The following is a 22,913-nucleotide window of genomic DNA, read 5'->3' on the forward strand; positions in this document are numbered from 1 at the left end:
AAGGGACTGTCTCCTTCATTTCCATGGCAAATCAATCACTGCAACAGGACCAATTACTTTGACATGGTAGCAAGTAAGGCACCTAAATGAAGTAATTGTTTAACAGTCAGCTTCTTGAAGTCACTTGAGTGCACACAACTTTTGAAATCTCAGGTAGATTTGATTTTGTCATTTATCTGTTTTTAGCTAATCTAGAACTGAGCAATGTACCCAAGCTTTAATTGGGTCCTGTGTACAGGAAGCTAGATTCTTGATTCTTCTCTAGGTGCATGCTGGGCATACCATGTGGATAAGTCTTAGATATATGATGTGATGAGACAGAGGATATTTATAGCTTTCTCACTTTGCTTGACACGGGAGTCTAACTTACAAAAACAGACAACTGGCAGAACTGGCTTGAGACTCAGGTAATAAAGATGCTTTCCAAAAACTGAAAATGCTCTCCAGATGTGAGACAAATCAACACTGTCTATTAAGCTTTTCCTATGTTCCAGATACTGTGTGTGCTCAAGATGTCTCAGTTAAAAGGCCAAGGTAGACCAGGACCCAGGAATGTCAGGTTCCCAAGACCATGCTCATATGCCTGTTCTGTTAGGCTGTGTAGAGATTTCCAGGGTCTAGTGTTAGACTGCCTCCCTGCTGGCAAGGATTCTATCAGATGAATGAGGTTGATGACTTATTTGTGGGAGAGAAGAAAGGGTGGCAGTCTACAACCAATTGAAGAGTCTGGGAAAGTTCAGATGACATAGGGCTTTTCCCTATGTCTTGTGATCTGGAAGGACTTCTTAGTGGAAGTACCTTTTTGGAGCTCCATCTTACATTAAGTTAAGGAATGCAAAAATGAAGGACCTTCCCACAGGGAAGGAGTTCAGAGACAAGTGGAACAGAGTTTGGTGGCAGGTACAAGGCTTAGTGTCCAAGCCCAGTGAGCCAGTTGGTGCTGGTGACTGTCGGAGGGACTACCCAGAGAGGGCTGGGAAGGAGCTGGCCTCAGTGTTCACATCCTTCAAGACCAGGGCAAGGTGTTACAGCTCTTTCTGACATGGTCCTGGGGAAAATTTTTGAGGCTTCTTAGGGAAAGTGCAAGGACCACTGCTTGAGGGCCTGGCCCCACATCCCAAGAGACAGGCAAAGAGCTCAGACAGTGCTTGCTCCCCTAAGGACACTCAGCTGGCAGCTGTTCTGGCTGGACTATGCAGACAAGAAAATCAGGGATGGAGGCTGCTGACAGCGAATGCATGTCCTGGGAACCCTCTGCTGTCTGTCATGAGGATGAGGGCTGGCTCTGCTGTTGCGGCGACTGCCACGCTCAAGTCCCTGGGGCCAGAGCCTTCTCAGAATTGTAGGCACATTCTTATGCTTTTTAGATTGGTCACTCTAAGTACTTGGGTTAAGTGAGTGTCCGTGTGCTGGGTAGTTTGCATTTGGTCCCCTTTAACCACTGTGGTGTCCAATTTAGAGAAGAAACTGGTTGGATGGAAGTCAGACCAGTCTGGGTATCACAAGACTTTGACTCTGTCATCATTAATTGATTCACTTCTATTAACACAATGCTCTTAATCCCAAATGGAAAACATCAAGTTACTACCACTAGAACCACAAATCCAGATTGTTTTGAAATGCCAAACTTGAACTCTCATCTTCAGGAAGTCTTGCTGCTAGACTGTTTCTAATTTCTTAGGGAACCATGGGGGGGCGGGGTTCCTGCTGCTTTGTGCAGGCAGTTTAAGAGATCAACGCTTTGCCAAATTTGGTAATCACTGTTCACTTGTGGATAGCCCAGCTATATCTGGCATTCTTAGTGCTGGTATTTCTCATGACCATAATGGCTTTGAGAAGTGGTGGTTCTTGCTGATTCTAGCTGACCAATAGGGCTGGGTATTTCTGGAAGTTTCTTTGGAAGTCTGGTTCCAGGGTCATGGGTGGCATGTTATTAAGCTCTAGGGAAAGCTGGTCTTTGCTGTCATGGATGAACTTATTCAGGGGTGCTGGGGTGAAGGGGCAGAAAGTACCCACCTCCCCCTTCTAAGGAAGAAGGAAGTGTTCACCCTACCCTTTTGGAGGGAGCTGTGTTGACCTTCGACCTTTCTCCCTCTTAACCCCATTGTTCTCATCAGGAAATGGGGGCTTCCCTTGGTGGTGAACTCACTATTCTTGCTTTCCCTGGCTTCTGACTTGCTGTTGGGTCTGTGTTGCTGTCCTTAAAGTGTCCTGCAGTACACTTCTCACGGGAGCTTCCTGACCAGAGCATCCCATGCTTCGGTTGGGGTGGAGGGTTGGTGACTCACCCCCTTTCCCTTGGTCTTGATTGGGAGAGCTTAGCTTAGACTCTAGGCTGGAGTGGCTTCTACTTGCTCACCATGGGCATTGTTTCAATGGTCTAGTCAAAGCCAATGTGTTGAGGAGTGAGCCGCCTGGTATGGTTACAGAGAGACTGTTCTCTGCTCATTCTTAGCAAACCTGGCTTCATAAGCAGAGATTCATGTGCCTGTGTTGGCTGAAGTTAGCATCTCCTATGGCTACAATGGGCTTTATCCTGTATGGTTATGTGGTCTGTTGCAACAGCTGGAGTATCAAACGTGACTTTAACTGGAGCCTCAGGCATGAGGCTCTAGCTGGGCTTGAAAAGGGACTTCTTCAGCATTAAAGCAGATGTTTTTATCCTCAGTCTGAGCAGACCTCTGGATTTGAGCTGAGAGTTGCCTTGCTGGTGTGTGAAGAGACTTACGGGGAAACGGGGAAGCCAGAGAGCACATCCCCAGAGTCCCCAGCCCAGAGAGGAGCCTGGCTGACTGGCGTGCCAACCTGACACGTGCTGCCTTCACATAGGCGGCTCTGGCTGGGGCCATACTTAGGGGCAAGGTGGAGGGCACAGATGGTGCCAGGAGCACAGTGTGGCTGCACAGTGACATTTGGGGAGCCCTCAAGAGGCTGAGCCTAGCGATGTGGACTTGGAGACCTCTGAGGAAAGGGCTTTGCCCACAGAAACCTACTCAGATTGAGGCTGGGTGACTTCTGGATGAGAAATGCAGATGCTGTCTGTCTGCTTCAGGCTTTTCACCCTCCTCTTCAGACTGGTCTGGCGACTCAGCCTGGAAGGGGAAACAGTGCTGGCAGACAAGTCTGTGCTCGGGCACGGGCACTGGGGTTTTCTGAGGATTAGCTGGCACCAGTGTTGTGAAAAAAATCATTAAGTGTTATTTCACCATTTATTTCACCGTCTTCGAAGACACCAGGCATTTCCCCAGCATTTTTAGAAGAGTGGTTTTATTAGCTCACAGCCTCAGGTGATCCTTGCAGAGATTTCTATGTCAATGCCTAACTGAGGGGCTGTTTTGAAGAAGTCGGTCCCAGAGCCTTTAAAATAACCATTCTTCAAAGAATTATCTCCCCACTGGAGAGAGAATCCTGCTCAGAGCAGCTTCCAGGAGCACAGAGACCTCACCTTTAAGCTCCAGCCTTGCCAATCTGAGACTTCTGGGTGTTCTGTCTGAGTGGGTTGGCTATAGGAATCTGGGTCCTACCAGCTTGTGACAGGCTTGATGTAGTCAACCTCACTGAATGAGATTAATATAGTTGAGCTGAATTCCAAGAACTGTTAAATAAGAACAAATGTCTTGAGGTTAGAGTCTACCTTCTCATCCTACCTCACAGGGCCTGACCTCATGGCCCATCCCCCTGCCCAACTTCCAAAACAAACATTCCTCTAGGTGGGGCTTTTAGTGGACTCACCTGCTCTTTGAAGTTTCTTTCCAGGCAAAAGGCCCTAGTCAGCAAGAGATTCCCCAGATGTGACCAAGGCTCTGAGGGGACAGCCAGGCTGGGGGTGGGTGGGGAGTGGTTTGTTCTGCACAGGAGCACAGCAGGGTTGGGTCACTGACCTCTCCCTTGAGGGGGCACCAGAATCTGGAGTGTGGTGGGATGGAATCAGCTAGAATCCTGTCTGCTCACCTTGCATGGCCCTCCTCAGAGGGCCACCAGCTGCTCCTTTCAACAAATCACTTTGGAAATGCCTCCCTCCCCCAACACCTCAGTCCTTGCCCTCTGGCATCTTGAGGTGTCTGGGTGAGGCCCTGTGCTAAGCCCTTCCTGTGTGAATTGGTGACTCCAAGTCTGAGCAGATGCCAAGCTGTGTCCTTACCAGACCTCTCACAGGGAAGATATCTTGGAACTGCTGAGGGACATGACTTGATGTTTAAAAACGTGAACACTCAGCATTATTGTGGCACTAAGGGTCTGACTGAAGCAGGTGGACCCAGGAGCTCTTTAGATGGGGCCCACAGTCAGGAAAGGGCCACGGTGGGGGTGCTGCCAAGGATCTGGGTCTGAGGGTATGTGTGGAAGGGATCTGCCTGGTGGGGGTAGTTGGAAACTTGATAAGTGGGTACAGAGTCTGCTCAGTCCTAGGGCATAATGGGAACTGTCACATTTCTCCATGGAATTGGGAGGTCATCAGTGAGCACATTCTAGGACCCTAAGACTTTGTAGTAACTTGGTTGACCATGGGGAACAACACATAATAGGTCCTATGTGGCCCTTCATCTTTCTGTTAGTATATATTTGGGAACCTTATCCCAAGACGAAAAGCCCAGCATTCAGCTGCTGCTGAGAGGAGTGAAATCTTCAGCTGGGCACTCGGGCCAGAGTTCTCAGATGAGCCGTAAGGGGAGTCTTCACTTCTTGCAGAGTCCTAATGGCTGTCCACTGAAGCTACGGGTGGCTGTGAACCTCGAGGGCTTCCTGGACCTTCCTGTAAAGGGGCATATTAGGGAGAAGAAGCTTGTGGGATCTACCTTATTTTCTGGAGTGTGACAGCTCACAACCAATGCTGTGGTTGCTTGATGCCAATGCAGGGGAACTTCTTGCAGATGGTAGTGGCCAGCTGCTTGGTGTGGGGAGTGCTGAGGCTTAAAGCAGGCGGTCTGTGGGTAGGTAGCATCCTGGTTGATGTGGAACTTTCCCTACATGTGCCTGTCGTCTCTGAAGTATGAGACCCTCTAGAGCCTGAGGGGGGTGCAGAGCAACTGCAGCACAACCAGGGTATTGGCTGAAACCAGAGGGCTTGTCACCTTGTGCATGTAGACATTGGGTTCCCCCAAATTCCAACACTCATGGCCTGTGGCTGGGCTGGCCTCTTCACATGAAAGATGTGGGAAGTCAACTCATGGTGCTGGGAGAGACCCCTTCCAGGCAGATCTAGGTGGGTGGGGCCTGACTCTCGAGGCAGCGGATGGCTGTGTACACACACACCAGAAGACAGCCTGACTGGCCTCGGGGAGGAGCCTGTAACTGGAGTCAAGGCCGTAACCTTGAAGTGTGTCATATTGTCACTCAATACTTGTGTTTCCTGGTCTCTGTTCTTATGGTACTTAATGTATCTCGAAGTCTTTCAGAAGAGCCCTCTATAGCCAGCTTTTGTAGGCTGTACAAGCTGGGGGAGGGGTTCACTGTGGAAGGCAGCCAGGACACCGTGGAAGTGGGGGGAGTCTTGGCCGGGCCCTAGTGGGAAGCAGGCTCACAGCTGCCTGCCATATGCTGTCTCCTGCCATATAACTCCACACTTGCTCTGTCCTGGGCTTTCTGCAGTTATGGTGTGCCTAGGTGTAGGCTTCTTAGTATTCTAGGGTTGCTGAGCTTTCTGAATCTGGTTTGGTGTCTATTGTTAATCTTTACAACTCATGGTTATTAAAATATTTAGGGGATACAGGAAGGCTAAAGACTGGAGCTAGGTATTTTCCATCTCTGGGTCAGTTAGCTTTGGTAGTTTGTGATCCTTGAGAGCTCTGGGTTTATTAAAGAAGTATCTCTGGCTTGCTTGGAGGCATGAGATTTTCCTCCCATCAGTGAGACTAGGTGGGGCTCCTAGAAGTAAAATTATAAGGGTCTCCATGAGGCTGGGTCCCCTTAAGATGAGGCCCCCCTGGAGTTCCAACTCACCTAGACCACACTGAACCTACACTCGCCTATCAAGTAGTTTAGACTGTTCTACAAGGACTGGTTTGACTTTGACTTCTCCTGAGCTGCACCCCCTGTGGGCTGTGACACTCTTGTCTGGCTCTGCAGTTGTTTGGCAACAGTTTGCCCTGTGCCTCTATCTTTGGATCTAAAGTTTTTTGGTTGGTTTAGTTTATTTTTTCTTAAAGTGGGAGATGATTTCTAAGCTCTTTATGTCAGATACTCACCCTCATCTGGTGGGAACTTCCTGCCTTGTACACTTGGGTGGGCTTCCTCCTCAGCAGCCTGATCCCCAGGTTAGGTGAGCTGCTTATTTTTTCCTCCTTTTCTGGTGGCTAAACATAGATGGCTGAAATAACACATTTTGTGCTAAGTGTGCATCGGTGGCATTAACTGCATTCAGTGTTGTTCTCCCATCATCACTGATTTTTTCATTCCAAAAAGAAACTGAGACCATTGAGCAATTCATTTTCCTCCTCTCCTCAGCCTCGGGTCACTTTTAGTCTCCAGAAATTTGCCTATTATGGATATTTCATAAGTGGATCATATTTGTCCATCTTTTTGTCCAGCTTATTTCACTTTGTATAATCTCAAGGCTCATCCATGTTACATGAGTCAGAACTTCATTCCTGTCTGCAATGATTATTCAGGCATTAAATCTTGTTCATTTCTTGGTATCAACATTCAGTTGGTTTCCACATTTTCACTGAAACAGTGTTGCAGTGAACACTGGCATGCAAATGTTTACTTGAATCCCTGTCTTCAATTCTTGTGGGTGAACCTAACAGTGGAATTTCTGCCTTATGGCAATTCTATGTCTAGTTTTCTGAGGCACTGCCAAACCATGAACTGCTTCTGGAGGTGATTTTTATCTAGACAACTTTCTCCTGGGGTCTTTCCTGGAGCAAAAATCCATATTAGATAACATCTATACTCAATGTGGGGGTTACATGATTGAAATTAAACAATGGAGAAAGGTATACCTGCTTCAAAGTCTCTAGATCATGAAGCCCATGTACCCCCAACTCCATCACCCAGACTCTACAGATCCATTCTGACTCCACGGATAATTCTGGATCATTGAGTGGTGCTAATATTCAATGAACAGCTCAAAGATGAGATACTCAAGGATCAATCAGACTTGGGAATCAGTTCCCAAATCAGATATGCATGCTTGTATAGAGATCTGCCTTATTAATGAAGCAAATGACTGCCTATTGGCAAAGACTGGAGAATGTGTTCAATCTTTTCAATGGTGTCTTGTTATTTGTGAGACTTTTTCTAAGAAGGAAAGAAACTTGTCACTTTGCCAGCAAAGGAGGAAAATGGCAGAGTATCATCTCGAAGTCCAAATTCCTGCTCCAGAGCTTTTAAAGGTTCTGATCAATCCCATTTTCAGCTAAGGCAATCTTGTGACCTCTGCCTAGGTTAATCCCATTTTCACCTAAGATCATCTTGTGACCTCTGCCCAGACAATTGCCTGAAGCCATTTCCTGTGGTATAAACAGAAGACATTCCCCTGCCCCTCCTGACCACTGGCCTGAGGTAGGGATGCAGGTCCTAGCTCCCCAAAAGGTGTGGGGTATGTTTTAAGGAGACATAAAACATTTTTGCCATGTTTTCAAGCCATTTCTTCTGTTATATATACCCCACTGTCAATATTACCCTTCCATACCTACGGAAGGAGGAGTGACATAGTCATCAAGCTACTTCCTGCTGAATTGTAGTGATGTTTTAGATGGAAGGATTATACTACCATATGCCATTGGTAATGTTCATTACAGGGCTAGGTAAGAAAAGAAACATGGCACCTCTGAGTGCAGAGCTACTAGTTTGCACATTGTGGGTGATTCGAGAGAACTTCTGCAAATTCAGAAATCATATACAACATCAAACAAGGTTTAGAATGACAAACCCAGCAACAAGACAGATCAATAGAAGAGTCAATATCCCAGAGAAATCCTCACTGTGGAGTTGTCTCCATCCTATAGACCAAACAAATAATTAAACATTAACAAAAACATCAATATTTTCATGTTTTCCTTTTCCTTTAACAGATATGTTAGATCACCTAAAAGTTGGCATTTCCACTGGGGGCTTGAGTCCTCTTCTTTCACGGGGCACCTCTTTAATCCGGTATGACGGACCCAGGGTTTTCATTTCTGACAACTTCAAGGTGTGAGCTATTAGAGGTACCTTGTGGAGTCTTTCACTTCTTTGTTTCCAACTGGGACAGAGACCTGAAAGAGGCAAACTCATGCATAGTGATTAGCACCTGACCCACTTTTTTGACATACTGCTTTACTCTTTCTTTACTCATGGTTATAGCACCATACTTAACCTGAGGATTATTAGGAAGGGTCTCTCAAACTCTTTCTTGGGGGCTTAACCTAAGTCTGCTTCTGAAGTGCTGCCCTTATCCAGAGGAGGGAAAGTGGCACTATATTACTGCAGATGGGTTTCCTGTATCAATTCCAGTATGTATGCAATTTCCATTTTAGGTGTAGGACTGTGCTTACTTGCTAGGTCACCTCCACTACAAAGGGGGTCCATTATCACTTTGTGAAATGCCCAGGACTCTGAAGTGTGTTCCTGGGTCCTGTTGACAGTGGGGTACCTGCTGGTGTCCTCACTGTAGGAGGAAGAACTGTTGAGCCATCTCTATATCTGTCTATCCACGGTGCCCATCACCAGCATGCCATTTTTTGTCTACTCGGCCTTCTGCTCTGGACTGCCGATGTCCTTGTCCTGTTATCCTCTAAGGCCCACTCCTACTCCGAGCTGGTGTGTAGGTGCAGGAACTCAGTGAAGGCCCTGTCTCAGGCCAGCAGCTCCTGGTAGGAACCCATCTCAGAACCTCAGACATTCTCTCCATTTGGGTACGACAAACCTACCTTGAAAAGGTATCTACTGATACAAGTCTATGCATCTGGGTGAAACTGTCAATCATTGAAAGGGTGGACTCACACATGTTAGGCTCCCTAAGTAGTGGGTCGCCTTTCTGTCCTTGGACCACCCCAAGCACATAGACAGTTGTGAACAGGGTCCTCTCAAATGAGGTCCCACCAAATCCATGGAGGCAAGTACACAGTCTGTTGCAAACAGGATCCTTGTAAATGAAGTCTCCCCAAAATCTATTAAGGCCACATGACTTGGCACTATAACAGAAGAAATGTCTTTAAAAATGGCAAAATGACTTATGTCTCCTGAAAACATTCTCCACTTTTGGAGAACGGGGACCTGCATACCTGCCTCAGGCCAGTGGTGAGAAGGGGGATGTCAGGTGCAGAGCTCAGGTGGTGATGCGTAGTCCATTTCCTAACAGGCCATGAGCTGGCACCAGGCCATAGCCCAGGGGTTGGGGATTGCAGCCTTAACTGGCTGTTAAGTTATTCGATCTGTTAGTGAATAAAATGTATAACATTTAAAAAAAACATCGAAGCCATTCTTAAAACATTAACTGCCAGCATTATCATAATGACAGGGTCATCAGCTCTTGAACTAGATCATCTCTGCTTGTCTGTATACCTTGGGATGGAAGGTATGAATGCTGTTGGGCCTCTGTGTTTCCCATTCCCTCTAATCTTTACTCTCCCTGCTAAGGAAGGGGATGAACTATAGAGCCACATCTTTTGTTTATCCTGTTCTTGCATAACAAGGTGAATAAGCTTGAGGACCATCCTCAGACCTATCCATATGTAGTGAGCTTTTTCTAAATAACCCCAACAAAAGTAAATCTTAGATACCACATGTACAACTCAAAAGGCTAGAAAGCCTTAATTCTGAGAGGGACCTAGCAGCAGGTGTGCTGGATGAATGCTGATGGGGAGAGCAGGGGACACAAACTGTAGAGGTTGGAGGGAAGAGTAGGGTCCAAACTTGTTCAGCATTTGGTTACTGGCAGTCACCACTTGTACTGTTCTTGAAATGGCTCACGGCTGTGATTGCATTTGCTGATGAATGACTCAGCCTGGCTTCCTGGAAATGTGGACAGAAGCCCTGGGTGCTTGGAGGTGGGCGTGGGACCCTAAGGAGAAATGGATGTGGTAGAACACTTTAGAGTGGGGACAAGAGTGCTATCCTAGGATGTGATCTTTGGCAGAAATTCTTTAGTGTGTGTCAGCCGATGCCTGTCTTCTCTCACACCTGACTGCTTTCTCGCTTAACAGTTGTTTCTTCCCAGACACAAGTATAACCTTACCAAGTTGTGATTTGAGAAAGAAATTTTGTAGGCAGTGCTGTCTTGGAAATCTGGCAATTCTGTGCATGGTGAACCTTGAGACTCCTGGGGAGGCTGCCCACCTCTCTCCTAACCCTTTGACCATGATAGGGTCTTCCTAGGCTGAGGGGAGTTCCTGGTGACCTGTCCTGGAGGCTCTGTGCTCAGTGGCTGGGGAGCACAGCCTGCATTCTGTGCTGATTCTACATGGCCTCACCATCTTACACTCAACTCGAGTTTTGGCTCCTTATTTTCCTCTAACAGGGTGATGTCTGTGTCCCCTCTACCTGGGAGATGGGTTTTGTAAAGACATTAAGGTCCCATTGTTAGCAGGTGCCTGGAATCTTCCTGGGGGTTGATGTGTTAAGCACCCAGGGACTAGAGCTCCTGCTGCTGTTGTGCCTCTAGGCCACCAGGTGGTGCCAGAGCACTCAGCCTGGGGCCAAGACGGAAAGAATGTCCCTGGTTCTCTGGGGACTCAAGGATTCTTTTTTCTTTTTTATTTTTTTATTTTTTTTATTTTGGCATATTATAACTCAAGGATTCTTGAACTATCCTGGGGGAGTCTTTCCTCTCTTCTCCCTTTCCTTCAGAGGGGTCTCTTTCCTGTGTTAAATAACATTTTTACTTAGAACACTGTAACTTCACAACCTTGACTTAAGAGCTACAATTTTAAAATCTCATGTGGCAAAGGCAGAAGAGAATTCCGCATACAGTAAAGAGATGGGTTGGGATGGCAAGTAATGACATCTTTCTCTATGAATTGAAGGTCTGATAGGAATAGGTTACAGTAATTCCTCAAGTAGCAGTGCCCACACTTTGACATGGTCCTGAATCTTAGCGTTTAAAATGTAGAGATAAAGTACAAAGTCCTGCGTTCAGGACCCAATACATACACACCATTTTCCTTTAGTGATCTGAACAAACTCTAAAACTCCCATTGGCATCTATTACAAATACAAACAGTGGTTAAACATGGCCAGTGGCCCGCACTTGGGTTTCATGTCCTAGGTTCTCAGGAGGATCTAGAAGTCTTTCTAAATTTCTGCTGGTGTTTATGGCCCAACTTCCCACGCAAATGCTTGTGTTTGGAAGAGTCTTTCTATGGACACTACACTGAGGTGTGACCAGAGATCCAGGTCAAGGTTCCATGGGTCAGGCCTTGTTATAATAGAAGTAGGAAGGGCAAAGAATTGGACCACTTAATTTCAAGTACCTAGCAGACGGTTGTAAGCTGTTATCTGTCTCACTGACAGCCTGAGGGTATTATAAATATATCCTCAGAAGTAAGGACAGCAAACCAACTCAAGGGATGTACAAGAATAAGCAGATAAGGGTTCACATAATCTTTACAGAATGTTTGGAAATGCCTCACCTGTGCCTATTAGCTTCCCTGCTATTTGTTTCCATTAACTGGTGAAAACCCAAGGCGTTAATCACATGCCTGATGACACTACCTATACATACCAAAAAAATCATCCCAACTGTTAACAAGTGAATTCTGCCCAGCTTCTCTAATGTGCAGAAGGTTTTTCTTCTGGGTATTGATTTGTCTCTTGGTCTTTCAAGAACTTCTTGGGAAATCCGACTCCGATTTAAACTCTGAAGTGGGAGCCTACTGACTCAGACTTACAGAGGAACAGGCACCTAACTCATAGCCATCAGTCCCTCCTAACTCCTCACACCCTGTGGGCCAGGTCACATGTGTGGTAGTGGTCATACTGTTGATTTGTCTCAGATGCCTGGAGAATCGAGAAGGGAAAAGACTTAGGATTATGCAGAGGGAAACTGTCAGACCATAATAGGTACCTGACAGTTTCTGCCACCCAACAGGATGCTCTAGAGCAGATACCCCCAGTCTGAGTAATCCCACACTGCATGGAAATGGCTAAGCTCATTTCTGTGCTGGCTTGGGGTCACCCAAGAATGAGCTAACAGCTGGAACCCTTAGGTAACCACACTCACAGCTGGACAGCATGTTCTATGAGGCAGTAAACATGTGACATGTTGCCATATCTACCAGTGATGGACACCCACAGTCTGAAACCTTCAACTTCTACTGTAGCTGGTCTATAAGGACCATCGTTATAAACTGTACTGGAGGACTGATGGTAGGAGATAACAAGTATCAAGTCACTCACACTTGGCAATGCTTTCATTGATTTAAGTTGCTTGTTTGGATTACCAAAACTTTCATCCCTAAGGTCTGAGCCCCTGGTAACCTTGCTCTTCTTAGACAGTGTTTGCTGTAACTGCTTAGTTACTCCTAACACTAGGCATGGAAGCACTAAGGAGTGCCTCAGTGAATCACCTGAAGTCCATGTTCTTCTCCTTCTTCAATGTAGCAACAACTCTTGCTGGTCTCCTGCCAAAGAAACTCAAAACCATTGGGCAGCACTGTTTCAGTCCCATGGTGAACATGTCTAAACTAGGTCTGCCAGACCTAATGAACCTAAACTTGTGGAGATGGAAGGCACATATTTCCCAGTTGGATCTGGGGTGGGTAATAAGGGAGAAGCTTCTGGTCCTTGGTTTGCAGACCCATGTTCTAGCTATTGAGGAAATGACACAGAAAGGCTGATTTGCTCAGAATAGGTACTACAACTAGAGTGCACAGTGTTTTTCCCAGGTTGGTATTTTAGCTGGAAACTGCTACTGGACCCAGGTGGGATGTGGAAGAGGGCATCACAAGTCTGGCCCCTTGCCTCCATTGATCAGGCTGAGTCTACTGCTATAGATGCCTCATAGTGGTGCCATTGAGCTCTCTGAGAAGGAAATCCTGAGTCAAGACTGCAAAAGAAAGTTCGTGTATGAAACATTGGTCAGAGACTAAGACTTGTGAAAAGGGGGAAGGAAGCAGGATTGGGCGGAAGTTAGACTGGGATGCAAGCCTGGCAAAGCCTTGTTGAGCCTGGTGGGGAGCTCTAAAGTAAGTATCTCACAGTTGCTTCAGGTCACACTGAGATGGATAGGACTTCTGGCTTGGCTAGTTCTTGGCTGGTGGGCTGCCCGTGTAGAGGACCAATGGCTAGAGGCTGGCTGACCATACCCCACCAAGCACATGTCCTGCCTTGAATGGGAGTTGGGTTGTGCATTTGTGTCTAAGGGATGGTACCTTATGTGGGGGGCTTAAATATTCTGCTACTCATGGGTCAGGACCAGAGTGGGGAGCTATTTTGTTAATAGGCCTGTTCTAGAAGCACTTGGGTGGCTGAGCAGAGCTGGGTGAGCTCTAGAGAAGTCATCCTGTTTGGTTGGCTGAGTGCATCCTCTGCGATGAATGTTCCATGCTTGGCACTGACCCACTTCTGTAGGTCCTGCTATACGCCTCTTCTTCAGACCTTATCTCCCATCTAATCTTTTTATTTCAAAATACCTAAGGGGGGGTATAAATGTTTTAGTGACGTGGATCACTTTTGTAATTCTTGAGTCAGGGCTATAAGTGTGCCCATCACCCAGAGTGTTCATTGTACCTGTTAGGTAGCTTTTCACCCATCCCCTCCTCTCCCCTGCTTAATTTCCACTGAGTTTTACTTGCCTCTGTGCACATGTGTGCTCAGTGGTTAGTTCCAATTTAATAGTACATGTGGTGTTTTTCCATTATTTAGATGCCAAGAGTTAGCTATTCTCTCAACAAAATGGGTCCCAGGCAGGTACATTGCAAAAGTTTGGAAACAAATGAGACTGAGACAAAGTATAGATTAAGGTGATGGGGAGGGGAAATCAGGGGTCCTCCAGCATTCCTATGAGCCAGGAGGCAATAAGTAAAGTCCCATATCAGTATTTATTATAGCAAACAATCAGTATAGATTACTGATTCATGTGTACAAATCATGAGTTTTAGTTTCAAGGCTCCCCAAAGAAGCACAAGACCCTCCTACATATTATTCCTATGTGAGCAAACTGCTACAAAATTTTTCAAGATTAAAATCACTTGCCCTAAAGTAAGAATAGACTAGCTAAGCATATACTGGTTAAAGATAACCTCATAAGTCAGCAGTAAAGCATATAACTAAATGGGAACAAAGAGACCACAATATTCTTTTTGCTTTATCTAGCTCCTCATTAACTGAGACATGAACTCGGGAGAGAAGCAGGACCATCGCTTCAAGCTTAAGAATAGCTATCTGCCAGGCTGACATCTTTTGATCATTCTTTTAGACTTTGGCCCCAAGCCGGAGTCCCATTTCAGACATCCCGGTGGTGGCTTTCAGGCTTCAAGGCAGGGTCTGCTTTGCAGACATCCCTGATCGGTGGAATGTCCCCCTCAAAATACAAGCAGCTTTTGCTCTGTAAACTGACACATCCACAGTTTGCTCTTTGGCAAAAGTCCCATCCCACTCCTGGGGTTCTCATGTCTCTAGACCCTAACCATCAATATTTAGATATTTCACTTAGAATGATCTCTATTTCCATCCAAATTGTTGCAAGAGGTATATTATGTCATCCTTCATGGCCAAGTAGTACTTCATGGTATGCATACACATTTTGTTAATCCACACATAATTGATCAACACTTGGGTTGATTACCCATCTTTTGCAATTGTGAATTGTGCTGCAATAAACATGAAAAAATACTCAACATGAAAGATAATCAGGAAAATGGAAATTAATCCCATCTAAACTTCTTCCAGGCTCTGACCATCTAGCCAATCCACCTGCTAATGTACATATTTGAGTATACTTATCTTAGACTCCTTCCTGTCATAAAAGATGACCAAATACATTGAACTCCCAATAGGAGGTTTCTCTGTTTCTTAGGGTACCCTCTGAAAAGCCATAGTGTCATAGCACCCTGTATTCAGTTAGCTTTTACATGTTGAGCCAAATACATCTATCAACCATGACTCTAACTTTTCCTCTTCTGATTCATTCACCTCTTCCTATAAGGTCACAGCAGTGAGCTGAGGGGTGTAGGTACAACATAAGTTAGGGATGAGAGTCTGAGACACCTTAAAAGCATCACCAGTGTAGCAGGCCCCTGGGTGCTCATAGGATTCTCCCTCATTCTGGTACACAGATGTCTTCCAGAGTACTTGCTACCTTCTGTTCACCATGTCTGACACATGCAATGACAATAAAAAAAAGTAGACCAGAAATATCATCTGTGTAATGCCAATATAATCAAGGTCCTGAAAATCATATTGGGCAGAGAACAGAAAAGTTAATGTAACCCAGGGAAAAGATTGATACTGACCCTTATTGTGGAGGATTGTAAGAATGTGTTCTCCAGATCTGGTATTTAGTATACAGTTATGGAAGAGTGGTCATTAGTAAAGATGTCACATCCTGTATAAGGTCTGTGAAAGGCTAAAGTCATTCATTCCCATCTGATATGGGACTCCAAATGACAAAGTCCTCTGGTCCAAAGGTAGAGGGACTTCTCTTCCTTACTAGCTAGATGAATAGATAAAAGAAGGTCCCTATTGACTGGTAAACTGGAATCAGTGGCTGTAGTGAGGTTTTGTTTTGGGAAGCCTTCCTGGCTCCAAGTCCTACTCACTGGAGTAGAAGAGTTGTGCTTTGGAACATTCCAGAATAGTTCTAATTCTCTTTAAAACATGAACCCTTGGATCATTAATTCCAATATCTTTGGGCAGGATGTTTTTAGTAAAATACATATTTATCTAGAAAGCAAGACTTTGCTTTTTGTTTTGTTTTGTTTTCGGGTTTTTTTGTTTGCTGTTTTTTTTGAGAACTGGTGGAGTAGTGTCACTCACTTGTCAACCATTGCTGTGGGCATCGGAGGTCACAGTGGCACCATGGGAGGGTGAGCAATGGCTGCCCCGCTTTCTGAAGATGCCACATAATCCACCTTCTCAAGTCATGAGACTCTTCCTAAAAGTGGATCCTTCTGCCCAGTCTAGACATTGTAGAAAAATTTACAAATTAAGCCAGTTGGGGGGAAATGTAGAGCCTGGGAGTAAAAATGGACCCCAGGCCTGCGTTCAGTGAGCCTTTCTCCACATAGCAAGGTGTAACTACCTACTTTTCCATGCTAATAATCTGTGTCTGACTCCAGTCTTCAACTATTCGTTAAACAATTACTAACTTAAACCACAATGAGATACCACTTATCTCCAGTGAAAATGGCCTTTATCAAAAAGTCCCAAAACAATAAATGTTGATGTGGATGTGGAGAGATAGGAACACTCCTACATTGCTGGTGAGACTGAAAACTAGTGCAACCTCTGTGGAAAGTAATATGGAGATACCTCAAAGAGATACAAATGTGATCTACCATTTGATCCAGTAATGCCATTACTGGGCATCTAACCAAAAGAATAAAAGACATTCTATAAAAAAAACACCTGCACTAGAATGTTTATAACAGCACAATTCACAATTGCAAAGATGTGGAAACAACCCATGTTCCCATCAATACATGAGTGGATTAATAAAATGTGGTATATGTATACCATGGACTTCTATTCAGCCACAAAAAACAATGGTGGGTCTGATAACAAGAATCTATCTAGAGCTCAAAAGAATTAACAAGAAAAAAACCCATCAAGAAATGGGCAACAGAAATAAACAGAAACTTTTCTAAAGAAGGCAGAATAATGGCCAGCAAACATATAAAAAAAGTTCAACTTCGCCAATCATTAGAGAAATGCAAATCAAAACCACAATGAGATATCACCTAACCCCAGTGAGATTGGCCTGTATCAAAAAATCCCAAAACAACAAATGCTGGTGAGGATGTGAAGAGACAGGAACACTCTTACACTGCTGGTGGGACTGCAAATTAGTGCAACCTTTGTGGAGAAGAATTTGGAGATATCTCAAAGAACTAAAAATAGAAATACCATTTGACCCAGCAATAGCATTATTAGGCATCTACCCAAAAGAGCAATAAGACATTCTATTATAAAGACATCTGCACCTGAATGTTTATGGCAGCACAATTCACTATTGCAAGGACGTGGAAACAACCCAAGTGTCCATCAATTCATGAGTGGATTATTAAAATTTGGTATATGTTTACAATGGAGTATTACTCAATTCTAAGAAACAGCGAGCTAGCACCACTTATATTATCCTGGATTGAGCTTAAGCCCATTATCCAAAGTTGTGGTGTCACAAGATCAGAATAATGGGCTCCACATGTACTCGCCATCAAATTGGTATTGACTGATTATCACTATGGTGCTCAAAGGGTGGTGATGTTCACCAGGGATTCGGGGGTTGGAGGGGTAGTCCCACATCGGAGGGATGTGGTGAACATTGTGGAGGGGAAGGGCATACCTCTAACCCTTGCTAGGGAGAGTCAAAGATATAAAATGTAACCAAATGTAAAAAAAAAAATTCTGTGCCTGGCAGGTGGGAGGGGGGAGGAGGGGATGGGCATATACATACATGGTGAGTGCGATGTGCACCGTCTGGGGGATGGTCACACTTGGGGCTCTGACTCGGGGGAGGGGAGGCAAGGGTAATGCACATAACCTTAATGTTTGTACCCCATAATATGCTGAAATAAAAAAATGAAAAAATAATAAACAATGGTGATACAGCACTTCTCGTATTATCCTGTATAGAGCTGGAACCCATTCTACTAAGTGAAGTATCCCAAGAATGGAGAAACAATCACCACATGTACTCACCATCAAATTGGTTTTAACTGATCAACACCTAAGTGCACATATAGTAGTAACATTCATCGGGCATGTGGGAGTGGGGAGGAGGGGATGGGAATATTCACACCTAATAGGTATGATGTGCACTGTCTGGGGGATGGACACGCTTGAAGCTCTGATTTGGGTGGGGCAAGGGCATATATGTAACCTAAACTTTCTGTACCCCCATAAACTTTGTGTACCCCCATAATATGCTGAAATAAAAAAGAAAAATACTAACTTTGAGATGGACAATGAACATGCACTGGTGCGATGGTAAGGTTCTTTGTCATCGCAGATGAGAATAAGCTTACCAATGGACAGAGGCAGAGACCTCGTGCCACAGGCTTAGTGGTGGTGGGAACGCTGCAAGCTGCATTTGGTCAAATCACCAAAGAAAGTTGTGGATTGTTCCCTCCGTAACCAGCATCATTCAGTGTCTCTTCCTTTCTCCCTTGTTCCTTCTCCATCTGTCAGGGTTGGGGAAAAACATACCATGTCTACAGAAAACTTCCCCTCCCCTGCTGTCCTGGGTCATGGAATGTGGACGAAACTGGCCTTAGCGACTCGGCCCCTCCACTCCTCCCCCGCATACAGACAAGTCTGCAGGAGAGTGCCGCTGACCTGGTTTTTATGCTGATGTCAGCAAAGGATTGAGTTAAAGTGGCAACAAAGTCTCTACACGGGGCCGATATTTACACTTCTTAGTCCCTCCTTTAAAGCAAGAACACTTATGATTTAGGCTGAAGAAAGAACCATCAAATCTTGTAACATACTTTAGGTTTCCTGCACAGGGAAAAGGACGCCAATTGTGCAATGTGAAAAGAAAGGCAGCCGGGGAGAGGGTGTCTCCTGAGGAAGGCTGTGGGCAGTCTCCAGACCTTGTTCAACGTTAAATTCAGCTGCAAATAACTGTATCACTGGTTTGTCCTGGTAAACCCCAAGGGGTTTGTACTAGCTTATGTACTCCTCAAGGAATGAAGATCTTTCATTTTTCTATGCCATTCTATAACTTGAATAAAATTATAGGTATGTGAAAGCTGAGCATCTTAGTTTGTGTGCACTAAAAGACTGACAGATGGATACTCAAATACTAGGCTTACTGGCGAGTGTTCCTGGGAATGATGGAGAGGAAGTGAAGAAAGCAAGGTAGGCAGGGGGACAAGCCGACCTGTGGGGTTTTGGAGCACGTCCTTCAAATAGCCCCATGGGGAGCCCCCAGCGCTGCCGTGAACTGACCGACCTGACTGGGCTTCTGTTCTCACAAAGGCCCCTGGATGTGACTTTCCCAGGGAAGGAGCATCACCTTGGCTGAAACAGTTCCCATCCTTCAGAGAGAGGATGAGCATCTCTGAGCTGCTAGTCGGGATTTCTGGGCGTGGTGCAGCATCCACCTCGGGAAGGAGGTGCGTCAGGTGTCCTGGGAACAGGCAGCACTTGCCTGAGGCCCCTCATCCTGGGGACCTGTTAGCCTCACCTGGTGGTTTCCTTTGCATCCCTGCAGGGCTGAGTTCTTCCTTAGTTCAGAACCACAGATCCCTAGTGAGAGGATAAGCTGTAGAGTAGGAAATAAGGCTCCTGGGTGACTCTGGGCTTGGTTCTGCCGTCTTGTGAGATGGACAGAACAGCTGGCAGCAATGGAGCTGGTTGTACTAAAGGGGTAACCTGAGGGCCTGTTAGGTGACCTTTTGGGACTACTCCAGGGTTTCCAGAGACACCTCCAGTCTCTTGCTAGGACTGCACTCATTTGGGGACTGACAGCTTTGAGATCCTATTCTTTGAGCTTCAGGAAAGTCAGAGGTATCTGTACCTTGTTAGCCAGGTGTAGGGATCATTTTAATTTTTTTTTTAAGAAGGTGGAGAGGGAAGGGCATACCTCTAACCCTTGCTAGGGAAAGGCAAAGATATAAAATGTAACCAAAATGTTAAAAAAACAAAAACAAAAACATTTATTAGGTGCCGAGCAGGTGGGAGGGGGAGGAGGGGTTGGGTATTTACATAGTGCGACGCTACCATCTGGGGGATGGACACGCTTGAAGCTCTGACTCGGGCAGGGGAGGCAAGGGCGATGTACATAACATTAACGTTTGTACCCCTGTAATATGCTGAAATAAAAAAAATAAAAAGGTGGCTTTTCTGGCTTCAAGGCTCTGACTTCATGTTGACAAATGTCATTTCATCTGGACCTTCAATTTTTGGATGTGGCCTTGCTGCAGCATTTTCAGGACATCAAGTATGCAGGCTACAGATACATGTCCCACTGTCGAATTGTCAGGGTGTTCTTGACTTTATCCTATATGATGGAATAAATATCTTTGCCAACTGCCAGAGAAACGAAGTTCTGTGTAATATTTTGGATGCCTTAGACGACTAAAGCTTTAGGGTCTGAATTCACAAGTGCATGGCCTTTGTTGATGCCAGTCTGCTTATTTGTGGAGGGAATACATAATGTGAATCCAAGTCTCTGCGCTGAAAGGCCCACCTGGTCAGGACCACATAGCTTATGGTCTTGTGGGCTGAGTCCACCAAACATCAGGTCTGGCCTCGGTAGAAAGCATGATGGGCATGTTGGTCCCCTAGTCATAGTTTCAAGATGTCCCAATGTGGCCACTGCATTGAGTATCCCCAGAGGGAAACTGCGCAACGAAAAACTTTCACTGTCACCCCTAATGTCCATATACAGACCCTCAAAGGCAATGCTGGGATGGCGGAGTAGGATCTTCAGGAAAACGGAAGAGAGAAGTGGCAGGTGGCTCACTACTTAACCAGGGACAAATCGACAACCAGGGTGGCAGTTCTGTCATTTTTCAGCGTAAGAATATTAGAAATTGTGAAGGTGTTACCTCCATTCCTACACATCCTCCAAATGCTTCCAATTATTTGGACTTCCTGTGTCAAAGCTGCCAGCCAAGTCAGGGCTCTTCAGCCTCACTAGTATTGACATTTTGGGCTGCATGATTCTTCATTGTCTGGGGCTGTCCTATGCATTGCAGGATATTTAGTAGCACCTGTGGTCTAATCTCCCTAGATACCAGTAGCACTACCCAGTTGTAACAGTCCCTAGGCATCACTGTAGTTTCACGATGGTGCAATATCTCCTCCAGGTGAGGAACTCAGCCCAATGGTTTAAGGAATGCTTGAGGGTGTCAACTCCTCTGTGGGCCTTCATGGATGGAGCGCTAGGTGCTTGTGTTTTCCCCATGAACTTAGAAAGGTGAAAGTAGAATATTTTAGGGAAAGAAGTTACTCCATAGAAGTCCACTCTCCCTCCTTGCAAAGGTTCCATCAGTTCTAGGTCCTATGACCTGGGATTTGCTGCTTCTCCCTATATCTTTTAAGGATTCCTCCCCACATTTGAATCATAAGAAACTTGTAGTTCAATGTCATGATGTACTCATTGTGCATATCTCAGGGGTCTGCTCTGAATGACCTTTGTGTCCTTGGGTCTGGGCAGGTGCTGAGGGTGGGATGCTAGTGTGCCCTGCTGATGCTGCTGTGGCCTGAATCTCTGGGGGACCACAGGGCTGGCCCTGGACTGACTTTTGAGCCAATCCAGCTTGAGGACTTGTCCATCCTCAGGACTGGAGGTAGCATAGGCATGATTTCTGCATTACTCAACGTTTTGCCAGAGACAACTAGCAGGAGACTTACTGCAAAGAGCTGCCTCATGTGGTTGCAGGGGCAGACCGACCACATGGGAAATCCGCAGAACAGACTACAAGAAGGACAAGCTGAATAGTGTCTACTTCTGTAGGGAATGCTTATAAACACACTACATGCTCCATATTTGGCCGTGAAACAGTGGCCCTGGAGAGGCTTGCCTTGCTGGAAGGGAGAGTGATACTTAGGCAGCTGGTGGTCAGTGATGCCTGCCCTCAAGACAGTAGCATCTGTGGCCTGGGTTACCCTATGGCAGGCCCCAGGGCCTTTATTTGGATATCAAGGCATGAGAATGAACCAAGTGAGCAGCAAAGACAGTGGAACTCTAAGGGTAGCATTCCAGGACAGCAAGCATAGGCAGCCCACACCTTACAAGGACACTGAGAAACAGACCTGAAGCTATCTGTCTATAGATAGGGACTATGATTAGAGATGGTCCTACTTGGTATATTCTCATACCTTGATATCTAATCATGGTCCCTATTGACAGCACCCTCAAGCAGTGAGGCCATCCTTTGGCCACCAGATCCAGGTTTTTAGAAAAATAGCCCACCAGTCAACAATCTCAAGATTCTTGTACTAGTATTCCCATAGTATTTTTTTCTCATCAACATACAAAATAAAGGGCTTGTCTAAGTTTGGTATCCCTAGGGCTGGTGTGTAAGAGCTATTTTTAGGTTCTAGAAGACCTCCTCTTGTTCCTTCCCCCACGGCAAGATTTCATTCTCATTATCTTTCAAAGCCTCATATAGATATTTGGCTATTTCCCCAAATCAGAGAATGCACACTCTTACAGTATCCAGCCATTCCAAGAAACTCTCTCAATTGTTTCCTGGCACTTTGAATTTCCAGGCAACAAATTGAGGGTTGCCCCATCCACATAGTGGCATGGAGATATAATTGTAGTCGGAGACCAAACTTAACTAAAAAGTCTCTTCCTATTAAAGAAATGGGGACTGCTGGAATAACCAGGGATTTAGTTGAGTAATCAGTAGTCCTTCCCAGTTATATAATAATGCAGAAGTGTAATACCCTTTAATGGGGTGTCCATCAATACCTACTACCACAGAGGGAAGAGGGTGACAGAGGCCTGCCAAAGGTTTGTAGGAGCGAATAGGTGGCTCCCAAGGTTACCCAGGGTTCTTCCTGGGAGATGTTGATAGTATGGGAGCCTGTGCTGAACCCAGGCCCCTTCAGGCATGGTCATTGAGGACCACGAGGGCTTGGACTTTCCCCTGGCCTCCAGAGGTCGAGGGGAAGCCCTTACCCCAGTGGCCTAACTGTCCACACTTGGGACAGGGCTTTTGGGTAGCATAACTCTCCCTGCCCGGCCTCCAGTATTTCTGTTGATACCTGGACACTTATCCATGGCTTTCCACATTGGTAGCATGTCTTGATGCTGCCTCCTGGGCCTCTTGGAATGGCTGGGTGAGTCTGTGTGACAGTAGCCACTCCCAATAATT

This window comes from Microcebus murinus, chromosome 13 (assembly GCF_040939455.1).
Source record: "Microcebus murinus isolate Inina chromosome 13, M.murinus_Inina_mat1.0, whole genome shotgun sequence".
In the NCBI taxonomy this organism is placed as follows: Eukaryota; Metazoa; Chordata; class Mammalia; order Primates; family Cheirogaleidae; genus Microcebus; species Microcebus murinus.